The sequence below is a fragment of the Triturus cristatus genome, chromosome 10, assembly GCF_964204655.1.
Source record: "Triturus cristatus chromosome 10, aTriCri1.1, whole genome shotgun sequence".
Classification (NCBI taxonomy): domain Eukaryota; kingdom Metazoa; phylum Chordata; class Amphibia; order Caudata; family Salamandridae; genus Triturus; species Triturus cristatus.
The window spans coordinates 136,487,871-136,504,237 of record NC_140593.1 but is presented as its reverse complement, the minus strand read 5'-3'; positions in this window follow the sequence as shown (position 1 = coordinate 136,504,237).

Below are 16,367 nucleotides of genomic sequence, written 5' to 3'. Positions count from 1 at the left end.
TCACCAGCGTCATCACGTAATTCACTGTACCCCTCATTATCAACTCCAGCACCTTCCTCCACCTCGGAGTCCTGAACTGTCACCTAGACCGCACTGACCCATACTTCATGTCCCCTCTAGAAAACCCTCAGAAACAGTAACCTCATCCAGCATGTTACCCGACCCACCCATCCACCAGACACCACTGGTCAATAACTCTGTTGGGTGTGAGAGAAATCTCAAATAATCTTCAAGAAGTCCAGCGCCCTCCATTTTGAACAAATTATTCTGGAAGCGATTTTCGCAATTGACATCAAGAAAATGTATTGATTCATTACGGATCATTTACCTAATCACCTATAATAAGGAAAAGTTTTGGGAAATCTAATAAGATAAAGTTCTAGGAAGACATAAGCTCCTCAGAACAACCTGATATTTTGATATGTGACGTCATGTGCTGCTTCGAGAAACAGTAACTCGGCTTGAATCATATTTTTCCTTCCATTACAAGTCCTACACCCCATTAAGTGTAACAAAATAACATTTTGAGACTTTGACCTCATGTGAACCCTACTTAAAGGGAATGTACCTCAATCTCTTTTTTCAGGACACTGAATTCACGTGTCTTGAAGCTGTCGGACACTGATGGGGCCAGGCTACTTGAGCCTTTAGTTGAGCATTGAGGCACATGATATATTGAAGCTACCTCTTTTATATAGGATACTTTCCTTGACAATGTTTTTAATACTTGCACAAATTCTATTTTTAACTCACTAGCGTCATAACAACCATGACGCCAGCCTGCTCTCACTGTTTGCACTATGTGGGTCACAATATATGCAAACACTATATATGAGAGAGTTCTTTTAAACAGGGAACTTATCATGATAAGTGTTTAATCATGTTACTTGTTTTCTATAGGTCGTCCATCACATTTTGGGTACTTTACCTTTGGATGTTCTGTGTGGTAATCTAAGGTGAGTTAACTCACATACCATGGTGTGTAGATTTAAGAATCACCATTTGGTCCTGAAGAATTGCCGTTAGATCAGCCAGACATAAAGGCAAGAAACATGTTGACCACATAGAGTAGAGCGCAACATCCTGACACATAGTATCAGGCAGTCGCCACTCTTACATTTTTAATCAGGTCGGAAGCCAGTCATAATAAATTTCCTTTTTTGGACTTCCTTACCTGTTTTATTTTATTACCTTCACTCCACTATATCTACACTGGCTATGCCCCTTAGACCCACAGGACCATACGGCAAGGAATAAAAGATCTCCGCCAAAGAGCCCTTCACAGGGTGCCCATCGGGTATTGCAGCACCCACCCGATGAGGAGCAGGCCCTATGATTAAGTATGACATCCACCTGGCTGGGTGTGTGAGGGCCCTAATTCAGAAAGGAGGGATCCCCCTTTCCCTATCTTCACAATAGGACTACCTATCATTCTTGTTTCACATTCTCTCCTCTTCTTTTACCGACCCACTCAGTAACTGCATACCCCTTCTGGTAGTGTCATTGTCTGGGCATGTATGCTTGATCTTGAAAAAGCCCACAGTCCCCCTTCTTTGGATTGACTAAGGCTTTCCATTGCCACATCCACCCTTGACCCCAGCATCAAAGCCCAATAATAGTTCACATGCACATTTACCCTCTGCTTCAAGGAGCTGGTAAATGTGTGCAGATTTGGTCATTTATTTCCTCAGGTAAATAATTAAGACGCTTGGAATTGGAACTGAAGTTCCTGGATGCATGAGTTATTCCCAATTCTGGGTGAAATAACATGTAAATCACATGCCCAGTTTGTTATCTTTTAGAAAAGCCTTCAAAATGGCTTTACTGCAACTAGCAATCCTGATGTATCCTGTTTAGCAGTGCTTGCGCCAAAACACCATTTGTGTGCTTTAGAAGTAGCTTTAACATAACATAACATATCATATCATAACATAACATGTAATCTCTGGGTCAGATTTATCAACATTTGGCACAACGCAACAAGACAATCTGCTGTGCTGTATTATATACACTCTCACACTCTCCCATGGAACACCTTCCCAAGGCAGAGTAACACAAGACCGCGACATTCACTGCCTTGCATTACTCCAGAATTACTATGCCATGCAGAGCCTCACAAAAAAGAAACACATTGCGGCGGTAATATATCCCCACAACCTTACTCTAGTGGGTGCATGGCACTCAGTGATGGTGGTATGTTGGCACTAATGAAAACCCGAACAGGATACCTTCCTGGGGGATAGTGCACTCCACAAATCTGCATAACATCACATTAACATAGCATAACATAACATAAAAGCTGAAACCCTGATTGTGCACTGGCTGAGCCCAAATATGGCTAAAATATATGTATTTCTCTACTGCCTGACTGCCTGAAATCACATAATGTGAATCATAACTATAGTTACAGGAGTCGAACTTTTATCTACTTTTCTATAATACTGAGTCTTCAATTCTGCAGTCCAGAGGGAATGCACAGTGCTTGCCTGGGTCCATCCGCTTGGCAAAAATCTTAAGTGGCCATGACCTTTACATACAGTACATTTCAAAACAACCCAATTAGTCTTCCATCTTTTCTGGATGACCCCAAAATGAACTGATGGGTGTGTGCTTTCTGCTCACCATTGAACTGTGCATGATTCCCAGTAGGCTAGAAATTAAACCTAAAGCCTCTAGCCCCGCATATGACCAGGAAATGTGTCCGTAGGGCGTGTCTTGCTTTTATAAACTGCAAGCAAAAATTAATACACTTCTGTGCATCACAAGGAAAAATCCCAACCTCTACCTTAAATCTCACCTTCAGTCAAAGGCACAAGGATAGTAGGTTAGTTACATCATGGACCAGTCTGCCCTTTCAATGTATGGTAAAAAAAAACACCCATACGTTGGTGAGCGGCTTCCTCAAACTCCTGGGTGCTACTTCACTAATGAGAGTCACACCACAGCTCCCAGGGTAAAGAATGAACGCTGTGGTGTTCCTGATAATATATGATAATATCTGGAACTGAGCAGATCCTGACATATGTTTCTCTCTCTTTGGTGCTTATCACAGAAGTGCAGACATTCCGAACATGAATCAGACATCAAGTAGACGTAAAATTCCTTATATTTTATATACAAACCATCCATGGATTCTTTACACGCTTGAATGCACTGGTTTACACAGGTGATAGTAAAGGTACTGGAACCCATGTCTCAGTGTTCTGTGTCACACTTTCATTGTTCGTTGACAACTGTGCACAACCATAAGTGTGTTGTGGATTCTCAGCTAGCACTAACCAGCATTCTTGCCAAATTCCAAAGATTAGCTGGTGCCGGAGTCTAGGGTGGAGTAAGGTGGGTCACTGTGCATGCTGTGTACTGTTCTTCAATGCATTATTGTTGTCCAGAGCTAGAGGATGCTCATTTAGTGGAGAATGAAAGCCAAATGCAAGATCTTGGATGGGTGTGGTTTGGATAGATGGCCAATCCAGTCACTGCAACAATGTCCATCAAACTCCTGTGGAACACACACATACCTGTGGCCCATCCATTGACAGCTCTGAACTCCCACAGGATGTACAACTTCTCCAGAGAGCATTAAAAACCTCCTGTGGGACACAAGCATTGAGGTAGAGATAGACCCCATCAATGGTGGTGGTCTTGGGATGCGGACGTGTGAGAACCTTAACCATGGACATGTGATAGGGCAGCTGACAGGCAGAGAGGGGAGGATCTCCTGGGGCCACAGATGGTGCTGAGGACAGACATGGTTCAGCAGATTGAAGCCAAAGGCGAAGTGAGAGTACACGAGGATCGCTGACAACACTCTACCATGACAATTCAGGAGAACGTGTTTCCATACAGAAGAATAAATGTCATTGATTGTGGAATGCATGCCCTTTTGTGTGTCTGGAAGTGCAATATCAACAAATTTGATACTGAGGTCCATTTGTTGTTTCACTTCCATGATTCTTAAATGCCATGTAATGTACTTCAAAGAAGCTCCAGATTTTATAAATATGTTTTTCCCTCTTGTCTGACTGTGCTGTGGTGAAAGACACACAACTCTCCTTTAAGATTCTTCGCTTGAGAAGATCACATAATGATCAGAATCCATTACACCAAAGGCATTAAAAAACAACATTAGAATATGTTCTTGAGGAATACAGATACACCTACAATACACAACATTCAGGGCCTGATTCACAAAGGGCCTCCGCACTCGTGGCAGAGGCCGCGCACTTGAAGTGGAGTCTTGTTAATGAGAATTCTCATTGTGGAGACTCCCCCCACGACTGTGGGGCTTACGCCATGGGCGTGGAGGCCCTTTGTGAATCAGGCCCTCAGGGTTTATTTTGAAACTCATTTATATATTTTATTCTAGGAGTTTTATATAGCGCTGACACGACCGAGGTGATTCAGAGCGTTTTACCACAACGTATACGACAGAGTCATAAACAGTCACTGTACATTAATAATCAGATTCTAGATAGCGTTCAATTAAAAAAACTGTAGTAAAAGTTCCGTTCAGACAGAGTGGCGGGGTTCGATTGAGGAGTGACATCGAGCGGCTATTTTCCAAACTAGTTGGTTTCAATGAAACTTGCCACGGGCAGTGCATTCACAAAGCTGTGGTTCTTGGGCTGGAAATTGACTAACTCTTTTTAAACATGGAAAATGTTTTACATAAGCGCAGGGAGTCAGTTGCAATGGTATGTGATATTTTGTAACTGACGTATTTTGCTACTAAATCCTAGAGTGTTTTGAGAATTATTTCAGCAGTTTCAGGTTTGCTAATTACATAAGTATTAATGCATAAATGGGAATCCTGCTGTACAGTTTTAACGCACTTGGAGAAGGGAGATTTGGGCCAGGTTTAGAGGTGGATGGTAAAGGGACTGCCGCTAAAAACAGGCTGCTGTCGCGCCCACAAACCTCTCGCATCCTCTGCCTCATTTTTAGGTCAGGCCCAGGCCCGTAGCCAGATGTATATTTTTAGCGGGGGCATGGCCCTCAACAATGATCAAACATTAAAGCTGTGCTCTATATCTAATAACTTTGGACCTCATAACAGCAGTTTATCTGCTATGGCCATAAATTTGATAAAGATAAAGCAGAATTTAATAGGAGTCAATAAAGTTCAAAAAGCAGATTCATACTACACGGATCTTGTGTTAATTATACAAAAATCTGAAAATGTTAAGTTTGTGGAGAAGTGTGGCTCAATGGTTAGAGCAACAGAACCTGATGCAGAGGTCTGGCCTGGACCAGGGTTCAATTCCTGCCTTGGTGGGTCTTGGGCTCAATTTCCCCGGACCTGATAATTCTCGCCTCGGTGCCTCTTCTAATCATGGGTCCCACTCTGCAACTCTGGGCAATAGCTTGCTTAATCTCCACAACAGCCCCAACAGCACTAGAATGCCTGGCTTCACCTTGGGGTTGCCCAGGAGTGGGCACTTCACAGGGAAAGGCCAGGAAGGGTTCCACAGCGGTATGTGCACAGCGCCTGAGAGACCCTTTTGGGGGTGTGCGGAGCGCTATATAAATGCACTACATTTACATTTAGTTGATGTCCTGCAGAGATGTCTAGAGAGGTCAATTATAATACAAATGTTTTCAGCCTCAAATGCCCTGATTATGATTTCCGTTTATTTGGTTCAAGGAGATGAATGCTCAGTGTGCTTACTCTGGCAGTGTTATCTAGATATTAAACCATTTTTAAAGATAGTCTGTTATAGCAGCCCTTTGTGACATGGCAGGCTATATTGGGTCACTTCAATCTCACACTACTGCTAGTTAGGTATTTGCACCCCTCTGCAGCAGGCACATTAACCAAGTAAACTATGTGGCTCCTGCATACAAAATAATCTGTAGAGAACATACCTAATCTTACCAGGCTATATTTCACAACAGGCCACTATAGGTTGGAGCAATGTCAGTCAAATATAAGCCGTACCTGACGTGAGAACTCTGCCCCAGCACAATAGACTAATCAAAGCACCATGCCATATTGGAATCTGGAGTTTCCTGAGTGATATTGCTTCTGAATGACTTGAAGGTTTTCGTTTTCCTATCAGCTCCTCATATACAACACTGGTGGTCCATCATATCCCCTGTACTATTCAACATCTACCTAACCTCCTTGCTTAACCTGGTTAAAGTATTCAACTTCACATTGCAAATCGGCACAGTTTTGAACTGGCAAAGACCTGCTATGGAGGTGTTTTGCAGGGTATAGGAGTTTGTATGCATTGGAGCATGCTGCAGTCAATATTCGCGGTAACAGCAGGGAAATCAAAGTAAAAATGGGCACAGCATTCCATAAAATGACCACACCGACTGCCTGTCTGGCACTGCCAGATTACCCTCCAGGCCAGTTCGAACCTTTGAGGAGGCCATTGTCGTCCTCGGGCAGACTGGAGAGCAACAGAATGGCACAGGCGTTGCAAACGGAATCATGCAGACCTTTCTTAACAGAATGGCGCAGGCTTTTCTTAGCAGAATGGCGCACGCTTATGGTGCAGTCTTTTCTTAGCAGAATGGCGCAGGCTTTTCTCAGCAGTATTGCGCAGGCTTTTCTTAGCAGAATGGCGCAGGCTTATGTCGCAGGCTTTTCTCAGCAGTATTGCGCAGGCTTTTCTTAGCAGAATGGCGCAGGCTTTTCTTAGCAGAATGGCGCAGACTTATGGCGCAGGCTTTTCTTAGCAGAATGGCGCAGGCTTTTCCTAGCAGAATGGCGCAGGTTTTTCTTAGCAGAATGACGCAGGCTTATGGTGCAGTCTTTTCTTAGCAGAATGGCGCAGGCTTTTCTTAGCAGAATGGCGCAGGCTTATGGTGCAGTCTTTTCTTAGCAGAATGGCGCAGGCTTTTCTCAGCAGTATTGCGCAGGCTTTTCTTAGCAGAATGGCGCAGGCTTATGTCGCAGGCTTTTCTCAGCAGTATTGCGCAGGCTTTTCCTAGCAGAATGGCGCAGGCTTATGGCGCAGGCTTTTCTTAGCAGAATGGCGCAGACTTATGGTGCAGGCTTCTCTTAGCAGAATGGCGCAGGCTTTTCTCAGCAGTATTGCGCAGGCTTTTCTTAGCAGAATGGCGCAGGCTTATGGCGCAGGCTTTTCTTAGCAGAATGGCGCAGGCTTATGATGCAGGCTTTTTCTTAGCAGAATGGCGCAGGCTTATGATGCAGGCTTTTTCTTAGCAGAATGGCGCAGGCTTATGGCGCAGGCTTTTCTTAGCATAATGGCGCAGGCTTATGATGCAGGCTTTTTCTTAGCAGAATGGCGCAGGCTTTGCGTTTGCAGAAGAAGGGACGATTTAAAATATGCACCACGTCTTTGGCACAAAAGTTGTTTAAGGAGGCTCTGAATTGAAGCTACACTGTATGCTGAGTGAGACCCAGCTTTTGAGACAATTTGGTATTACCCAGAACCAGAAGGCCTTGAGAAAAACACGAAAAAACTGCAAAATAAACAATCAAAAGGTTAAACTAATAGAAATACGGAAGCAGTAAAAATACAGCGGAAGAGCATCTTGTGGTTCTGAATTGTGCCAAGATAAAAGATGAAGATACCGTGGGAACGCCGCCCTCTCTCACGTCCAGGAGGGCTGTCAGTGCAACTCGCTTCTGGTCGTGCACACTTGTAAGGATTTGAACTAGTGACCAACAACCAATGTCGATTCATGAGGTCCAGTTTATTCAGTATTGTGTCTTCTGAGAGCCTTTTTCATCTTGGGCTGATTCCTGTTGCACGTTTTCACCAATATGTTTTTATTTTATTTGGTTAAACAATAGTGGAGGAATAAAGGGGCCCCTTTGTCGCACCTTCTTCTCCACACATTTCCTGGTCCCCCCACACCACTGACTGAGCATTTGTGAACCAATGCTGTGCCAAGTTGCACTGCTTTTTTTAGGACTGAGCTTTAAGGCAGCATTAGCTGTTTCACCAGACTATTGTTTCCCCAAAAGTTCTATATGATATACATTAATAGAGGGGGTTTTGGTCAGTGGGCTTCATCCATTGGTCTGTTGAAATGTCATTCACGTTTTCCATCCGCACAGCCCTGCATGGGCAATGGGTCAGCCAAATGTGCCCACTGACTCCCTTCACTTTGAGTGACAGCACAAAGGCTGTGCACATGGCTCATATTCACTCAAGAACGGTTCACCTCTGTTCAGTGACAAAGCAATGCCAATCTGTGTTTTGCAATGTTATTTTTGAATGTTATGTTTCAAATCCAGATTTTTATTTTGTTAGCACTTCTGGCGCCCAGTGAAGTAATAATGTACTTCCTGTCAGCCTTTTAAAGTTTCTTTAATTGAGTGTTTGAGTGACATTGGAGCCACCTGCAGTTTCAGTGGCTATTACTTCCTGTCGCTTTCATGAACAGTAAGGGTGTCTGGTACGACTGAAGCGCTTCCTCTAAAAAGAAATCACAGGTGAAACAGCCACATCAGTGAATGCCTTTTCAATTTAACATTTTTCATTTGCAAGCATATGGTGGCCACATAACGGTAGAATTTATTTTCATTTTCTTTTTGTAGCATATACTAGCATTAAAAATGTTTTTTTTAAAACTTTAACCATTGCACTAGAATGCCAAAGCTCCACCTACTGCGTTTACTAATGCTTATTTTCTATTTGATCTGATTGTTGTATTTTGTTAACTTTGTTTTTCAAAATTTTCCCTTTGTGGCGTTGTAGCCCACACATACTGGCACGTAACTTCCCACCCTATAGAAAACTACCTGCTGTCATATAAATATAGGTGATGATAAAAAAATATATACAATTAAAAAATTAAAATGCATTTTAGGCAACGCCTTCCCCTTAATGTCCATTCTTCGAAGAGTTTGCCTTTTGACGGAGATGCCAGGATGAGGAAAGAAGGTAACATTGAAGATGCCTAAAGAAAACAAAAAAGATTGATTCACACCAAAAGTTAACTACACTGTCAGAAAAGAATAGCTGAATTTCAGTGTGTCGGTGGGATCTTAATATTGATTATGATCTGTAAAAGTAAGTTGCATGCTGGTTGGAGAACACATCATATTTTTATTTTGTCTCATAAAATATGATATGTTGGCTCTTGATGAAGGAAAGGAAGGTTTGTTTATTTTATAGATCTATAATGTTTTTTTTACAGAACAGCCACAGGGTGTGTTCATTATTTGGTGCAAGCAAATACCAGGCATCACAAGTTATTCCACCTGAATAACATGCGGACCTGAGAACACAGGCTTCTTTTTTCATGTCATTCCTCCTTCCAAGCCAAACAAGCATTGGCAAAGCCAAGAGGTCTCACCTATGAGAGCTATTGGCTTTGACAATGTTTCGACCCCATGCTGTACAGCATCCGTGCTGCTATACAGCAAGGCTACAAATGATTGCTAAAGTCAGCAATGCCCATGCTGTACAGCATGAACAAAAGGCAATGGAAGAGGAAATAATCTCAAAGATGAGACCTATTTGCTTTGTAAATTTTCTAGTTCTCAGCACAACACCCCTCTGATTCTGAGCGAAACAGTTAATCTCCCCATGCATGAAAAAAATGACGTTTGGTAAAAAAACCTATCACATAAAGAAAGCAATTGCGCCCATGTTCATATTTTGATCAAAATACATCTAGAAGCAGTTTAAAACAAATCCTAATAAACATCCATTTCAAAGGAGAAAAGTGCTTCTTTGAAATGTGGGTGGCATACTAAAACATAGCTACAAATGGTAACAGGTTTAACCAAGATGAAATGGAAGAAAAAATAAACGTAGTACCTCAATCACAGCATGGGCAGGGAAAGAACAGCAATCAAGCTGAAGCAATCAGTACTTGATCAATGCTCCAGCAGAAAGAAAAGGAAGGGAAGTCAGCATGCGCCAACCAATTAGAAGGCAGCAAATAAGAGTGACAATGAAGCTAACAAATGCCATGCAATGGGCTGGCTCCAAGCCCCTAGTTGTATATAAAATCTCTTGCAAGCAATAGCGAATGAGGCGCATGAGGTGTCACAGGCGAGACCTAAAAATTAGATATTTACTACTGACCTTTATAAACACCTTCTAGCAGGTGATAAGTGTCATGGGGAGAGTAGGGTAGATCGGGTGCCGGCGGATGGGGTTCGGGGGTCTGGGAGAGCGCTCAGAAGTGATAAACAATGCTAGAGAGAAATTTGCCTGCTCACCCTTGCTCAAGGAGGGTGCAGGCAAGATGAAATGCATTTTTGCGCAAAGCCGCTTCCTATGACTTCACTGGATGCAAATCTGCACCCAGTGAAACCAGGCCCAGCGTTTGTGGACCTGGGATTACAGGGCCTGAGAATTGCAGGCCGAGGAATCCCTGGTGTGGGAAGAGCAGGCCACTTGGAATTGGATGGAGTAGCATCTCCACAAAGACACTGCTCAGGCCAACTTGCATTGAGGGATATAATCCAGAGAGATGTCAGAGTGTGTTACGAGGAAGGGAATGCAGAACAGAGTTGCATTTAACATTTATGATCCCACAGAGAGATGCAGAGATAATAAGTTGTTCCATGTTAGATAAGCCAGGAATGCAGTGCAAGTGATAGCAGTGAGCAAGGGAAACAAGTGTGAGAGGATTAATCATTATATTAGCTTATAAGAGTATTCCCTAGTTTAAAATGTGTGAGAAGTATATAGAATCCAAAAGTGTTTGACGATGGCAGAGAAGTATGAGCAGTGAGAAGCTACTCAGGTCTAGGAGGTGGTATAAGTATTTTGTTGGGAAGTTCATAGCTTCCTTGTAAGGGTGGCCGGATAGCCCTGAGGTCACATTTGCACTCATGGCCACTTTTGCTATGTACTGGTTTGAAGTCATTTATTCAAGCAAGTGGCTCTCAGTGAGAGTGATAAATAGGAGTATGCATTTGTGATAATCACTACTATGCAATGCACACTTAAATAGCTTATTTTGAAACTTCTTTTTAAAATTCTCTTGATGCTATGAAGAATATACATATTCGCTGAAAAAACAAAGGTTAAAGGGACATTATAATTAGGGGAAAATGTCAGTTAAAATATAACATTTTCAATTAACAAAACCTCTTAAATTCACCAGGTATAGTTATCTCACTTAACTATAACTTGTGCCCTAAAGTAACTATAACTCGCACCATTACATGCACAGTGTTGTTATTTCAGAAGACAATAGGGATGGTATCAATCAAATCCTTGAACATGACATGAGTGATGTAATATGTGAGGGTACAACTAGCGCATGGCAAGGGGGCGAGTTATAGTTACTTTGGGGTACGAGTTATAGTTACTTGAGATATCTGTAGCTGGTGAATTTCAGTGATTTTATTAATTTAAAATTTTACATTTTAACTGATAATTTCACTTAACTATAATGTCCCATTAGCCTTTTGTGTTTTTTGTGACTTTCCAGGGTTTTTAATGTAAAGAAAAATATGATTACAATTCCTAATTATAACATCACTTTAACCCTTGTGTTTTTTCTGGGAATATTTGTTTTTTTCACATAAAGTAAGAGGTCCATTTCCTTGTGCAGTGTTTGGTTTGCCAGGCCCTGCACCTAACCCCTTCCGGGCGCTACTGCATAGTTACAGTTCAGACCAAGTTTTTTGGTTTGCTGATTACTTTGGAGTCGTTTGATGAATTTTCTCAAAATTTCCAACAACAAGTTCATCCACCTCAACATCTTCCTGGAAAACTTTGTGGTGATCTGTCAAGTGGGTCCTGAGAAAAAGAGGGACGTTTTCCCATACAATTTTCTTCAGGAAATTTAGACACAGCCACAGCCAAATGGACGAACAGAATGACCAAATTTGGAAGAAATCTTATTATTGGGCTAGAAAGCATGCTTTTTGTGACTTGGTGTAAATCCATTTGTTTTGGGAAATTAAGCATTATTAAAATTTAAGTATATATTATGTATTCAGGCAGTGGAGGATCCATGGACCCGACAGATCGATAGATGAGATCTGATTGCCTGCCTCCACATCAAAAAAAGATGTGGCGGCAGCCATTATAGGATTTGTGGACTCAGTCCGCTGCCCTATAAAAGCACATATAGGGGAGCAGGGTAGAGATACCCTGCAACTCTAGGCCTGGTGAGGGGGTCCCCTAGGGGCCAAAAACATACTCTATTTTCCACGGATCTATGGCGCAGGTAAAATAAAAAAAAAGGTGGTCATTTGCCTTTTCGAAACTAGGCCCCCTGGGGTAAGGCAGGGTCCGGGGGTGCGTCAAGATATAATTTTTATTAGAAGAGTTGGGAGTGCGGCCGTCTCCCTGAGCCTTTTGAAGGCCTTAAGGATCCCTTCCTCCCAGGGCTGATTCATTATTTATTGCGAGGGAGACATGCGGCCCACTTCCTGAGCCTGTGGATAGCCATGGGACCACATTCCCCAGGGCTAATTTAGTAATGATGGTAGGGGGCACGTCATGGGGCCATTTTTGTTTGGAAGGGGGCATGCAGCCCCCTCCCGAGCCACAGAACAGCTAAAGGGACCCCACCCCCAGGCCCATTGAGGGCAGTGTCCTGGGAACCCATTCCCCAAGACATTACTGTTCTCTGCCCGGGAGAGTGTGGGTAGGGAATACTAATTTTATTTGTTTCCCACACTCTCGTGGGCAGGGAACACAACTTTGCTCCTGCCTGATGGGAGCACAGAAAAAAAATGCTCTTGGAAGGAGCAGAAAAATGGAGCTGGCTCCCTCTACACCAAGGATTGATGCTGGCTAGGGAGTGCGAATGGGCTTCAGGGTCCTTGAGCCTTCCCCCACGGCACCTAAAGACTGGACATATTGTGGGTGCTCTAGGTTGGCATTGGGGCACCCACTATAAAAAAGAAATTGCTGGCTCCTGTCGGCATCTTGTATGGGTGCTGGCTAGGGAGCTGCCAGTGGCCGCAAGGACCAGGGGGTCTTCCCCACAGCCCACAACATCTGGCATGTTGTAGGTGCCATGGGTGGGCACTGGTACACCCATAGAAATAAAATATAAAACAATAATGAATGAGCTGCAGGAGCAGGTCATTTATTTTTCGCTGTTTCGAGCATGTAAAAGGTTTTTTTTTAAATGCTTCATCGAAAATAATTAGTGACTCTCACTATTATTCAACTTTGCAATATATGAGTTTATAAAATATATACCTAATTATAGTTGTTGGAAACTTTTTGACAAAGCCTATAGATCCGCTTTCTGTATGTGATGTGCTGATCTATTGATAAAACCAATAGGCCTGCCTCTTTTTATATTTTGGTGTTCAGACCCTTTGACAAAACCAGTAGACCTGCCTTAATTGAAATTACACCATTTATATTGCTACATGACATAGTCAATGGTGCGTGGTGGGTAGGGGCGCTGCGGGGGGGTTGGGTACAGAGCCCTGCTCCCAACCCGATGCCATGCACAGCAATAGACATCTTACCTTATGTTAAAAAATGTAAATATCAATAGCAGGCCTGGGCATAGTGGGGCTATGTGGAGCAGCGCGTAGTGTGCCCAAGTCTACGCACACTTGCACGCTCCGCGTAGCCCCACTACGCGCCGCCCGCCTCCCGCCTGCCCTCCTTTTAAAATAATATAAAGTATGATAAAAAAATTAAATAGAATGACTTACCTGCAGCGCGGCGTCTCCGGGGCTCCCTCTTCCTCGTTCACAACTTCTTTTCACAAATGCATATGCATTATATTATTTTAAAAGGAGGGCGGGCGGGAGGCGGGTGGCGGGCGGCAGGCAGCTCTGCTTCACCCTGGCGTGCGCGTAGCGCTGCCTGCTATGCCTACTTCGAAAACTGCGAAGCAGGCAGCGCTACGTACACTCCGTGGGCGAAGCAGAGTGCTACGCCCGGGGTTAATCAATAGTCATTGAAAAAACTTAGGTTAAGTGACAATATAGTTAGGAATTGTAATAATAGCTTACTTTATATCAACAAAACCTTAGAAATTCACTGAAAAAAAATAAAGGTTAAAGGTACGATATAGTTAGGTGAAAATTTTAGTTAAAACATACCATTTTAAAATGACCAAACGCACTGAAATTCACCAGTTATAGGTATCTCAAGTAATTATAACTCATGCCCTAAACTAGCCATAACTCTCTTCCTAGCCACACAATGCTAAACACCTCCCATATTACATCACTCAAAGTGTTCTTTGACATAATTTCTAGCATCACTGCAATATCTTAATTGGAATCTTTGATGACAACACTGTGTATGGCAGAAGAGCAAGTTATAGTTATAATATTTGCATTGACTGCCAAGTATATAGTTCTACTTTTATGATTATTACGCATTTGCGAAAAGGCCACTGTGCTTGAATTTAATACTTATAGCCTATTAAACAGCATACAACATGTTTTATGGGGTAGAGTGGGACGCGTGATTAGCCCTTGCATGAGTATCAACTGCTATAGTCTATCACCTACCAACCTGTACATATCTGTGAATTAATGTGTTCTATAAGGTAGTTTATGTGAGTATGACAGATAAATAAAAATAAACAAATTCATTAGCTGGTCAGAAAATTATTCAGTGCTGTTTAAGTGTCTAAAGACTGTGATACTAGACCATGGCAGCCTGGCCCTGAGGCTGATGTCTGAGGTGGATAGCTAAATGACATGAGCAATGTGGGTAGGCTGGAGATGGGTGGTTCGACACAGGGCCTGGCTGCTGTTTTGGCCCTACGAATAACCCTGCTGTGCACAGAGTCTGTGCTGGCCAGACATGGGAAGTTGGGAGCAGGGCTTAGCCATAGACCAGGCCCTGAGACCAACCCCTGTTGCACAGCAGAATATCAAAGATAAAGTACGTCTTAGAAAAACAGTTACATTCACTCAAGAAATCCACAATTAAAACATGAGTTCTGGTTCTGGTTCAAACTCGTTAAAACCACTAAAATTAATCAGCTATGGATAGCAATGCATGCGGACACAAGGAATAACTCGCACCGTTCAACATGCTGAAAACACCAATTTGATAATGGTACAGAAACAAGCAACAGTGCGATCATGATTATAAAATGATGCCATAACACACTCTGTGGCTAACCCCTGCTGTGCACAGGTGAGCAAGATAACAGGTGTAAATAGAGTTAAGGTCCAACAAAAAGGATATTGCAAAAAAAAAAAAAAAAAAAAAGAAATTGACTGAAAAATGTTAGGTACGATAATAAGATCATAACGTATGTTAGATAAAACAATAGAGATAAAAGAAAAAGGCTAAAGTGACGTTATAGTTGGCTGTTAAAATGAGACCAGAACTTTTTTTTTGTTGATTTTTCAAATACCTTTATTAAGCAATATTGCATTGTAAAGTTACATGATTGCACCGTATCAAAGCATCGTAGACAAACATGCGATGTATTACAGCAAAGGATACCTCAAGTACCAAATGTATAAAAACGATACAGAGAGGCAATATGAATAGGAGCACCGATCCAGTGGGGTGGACCACAGAAAAAGAAAATAAGACCAGAACTTGAACTTACATTTAAAATCTTAAACACTACTGAAATTCATCGGTTATAGGTAAGTCATCTAACATTTTTTTGTTTGTTTTATATAGCGCAAACTAGACCCGAGACATTGGGTATCAGAGCTCTTCACATGAGCACCAGTTTCGCTACAGATGGACACATCATTTTTGGTAGGCACGGGGAGATTACGGGGCATATTATCAAGCACGGCGTTAAAATTATCGCCGCTTTAGCGGAAGAGAACTGCTGCTAAAGCGGCGATAATGGGCTTGATAATATGTCGCAGAGAATTTCAATAGAAGCCCATGTTGACACAAGAACATGGGCTTCTATTTGAATTCTCCAGGGCGTATTATCAAGCCCATTATCTCCGCTTTAGCGGCAGTTTTCTGCATTAATCTTGTACTCTGAGGCTGTGGCAGGTCTTTGGGGGAAGGACTCGGAAGTCAGAGGAAGAATCAGCTATTCCCAGCCCCCACCACATGACATGGCACAACCGCCACGGACGGGCTTCTGAGGAACATGCATTGGCGGCTAAAACTGCATACAAAATATAAATATTGCAAGAGAAGCGTCCTACATGTGCAAGAAATAAGTAAAGCTTGAGTCTTTAGTACTCACAACTTAAACAATGGCCTTTGAACTCGCGACACCCCGGTGAGGGCCAGGGAGGACCTCACAGCGATGGAGGCAATCTCATCATGATGTTCAACCTGGACGTGCCCACGGCAACTAGTATATCGACCCCTGTGATGAGCCGGTGGCAAGAAAGGAAGACATGAAGGGTGCACAGGTGTCTCTCTCGCAATGAGATCTCATCCAGCAGAATCTGCTCTCCTGCCAGGGATTTTGCGACCGCCAGCCTCCATCTTGTAAGGACAGCACCTCCTCCAGCAGTCTAGGAAATGTAGTCTTTCCACATCTGCTAC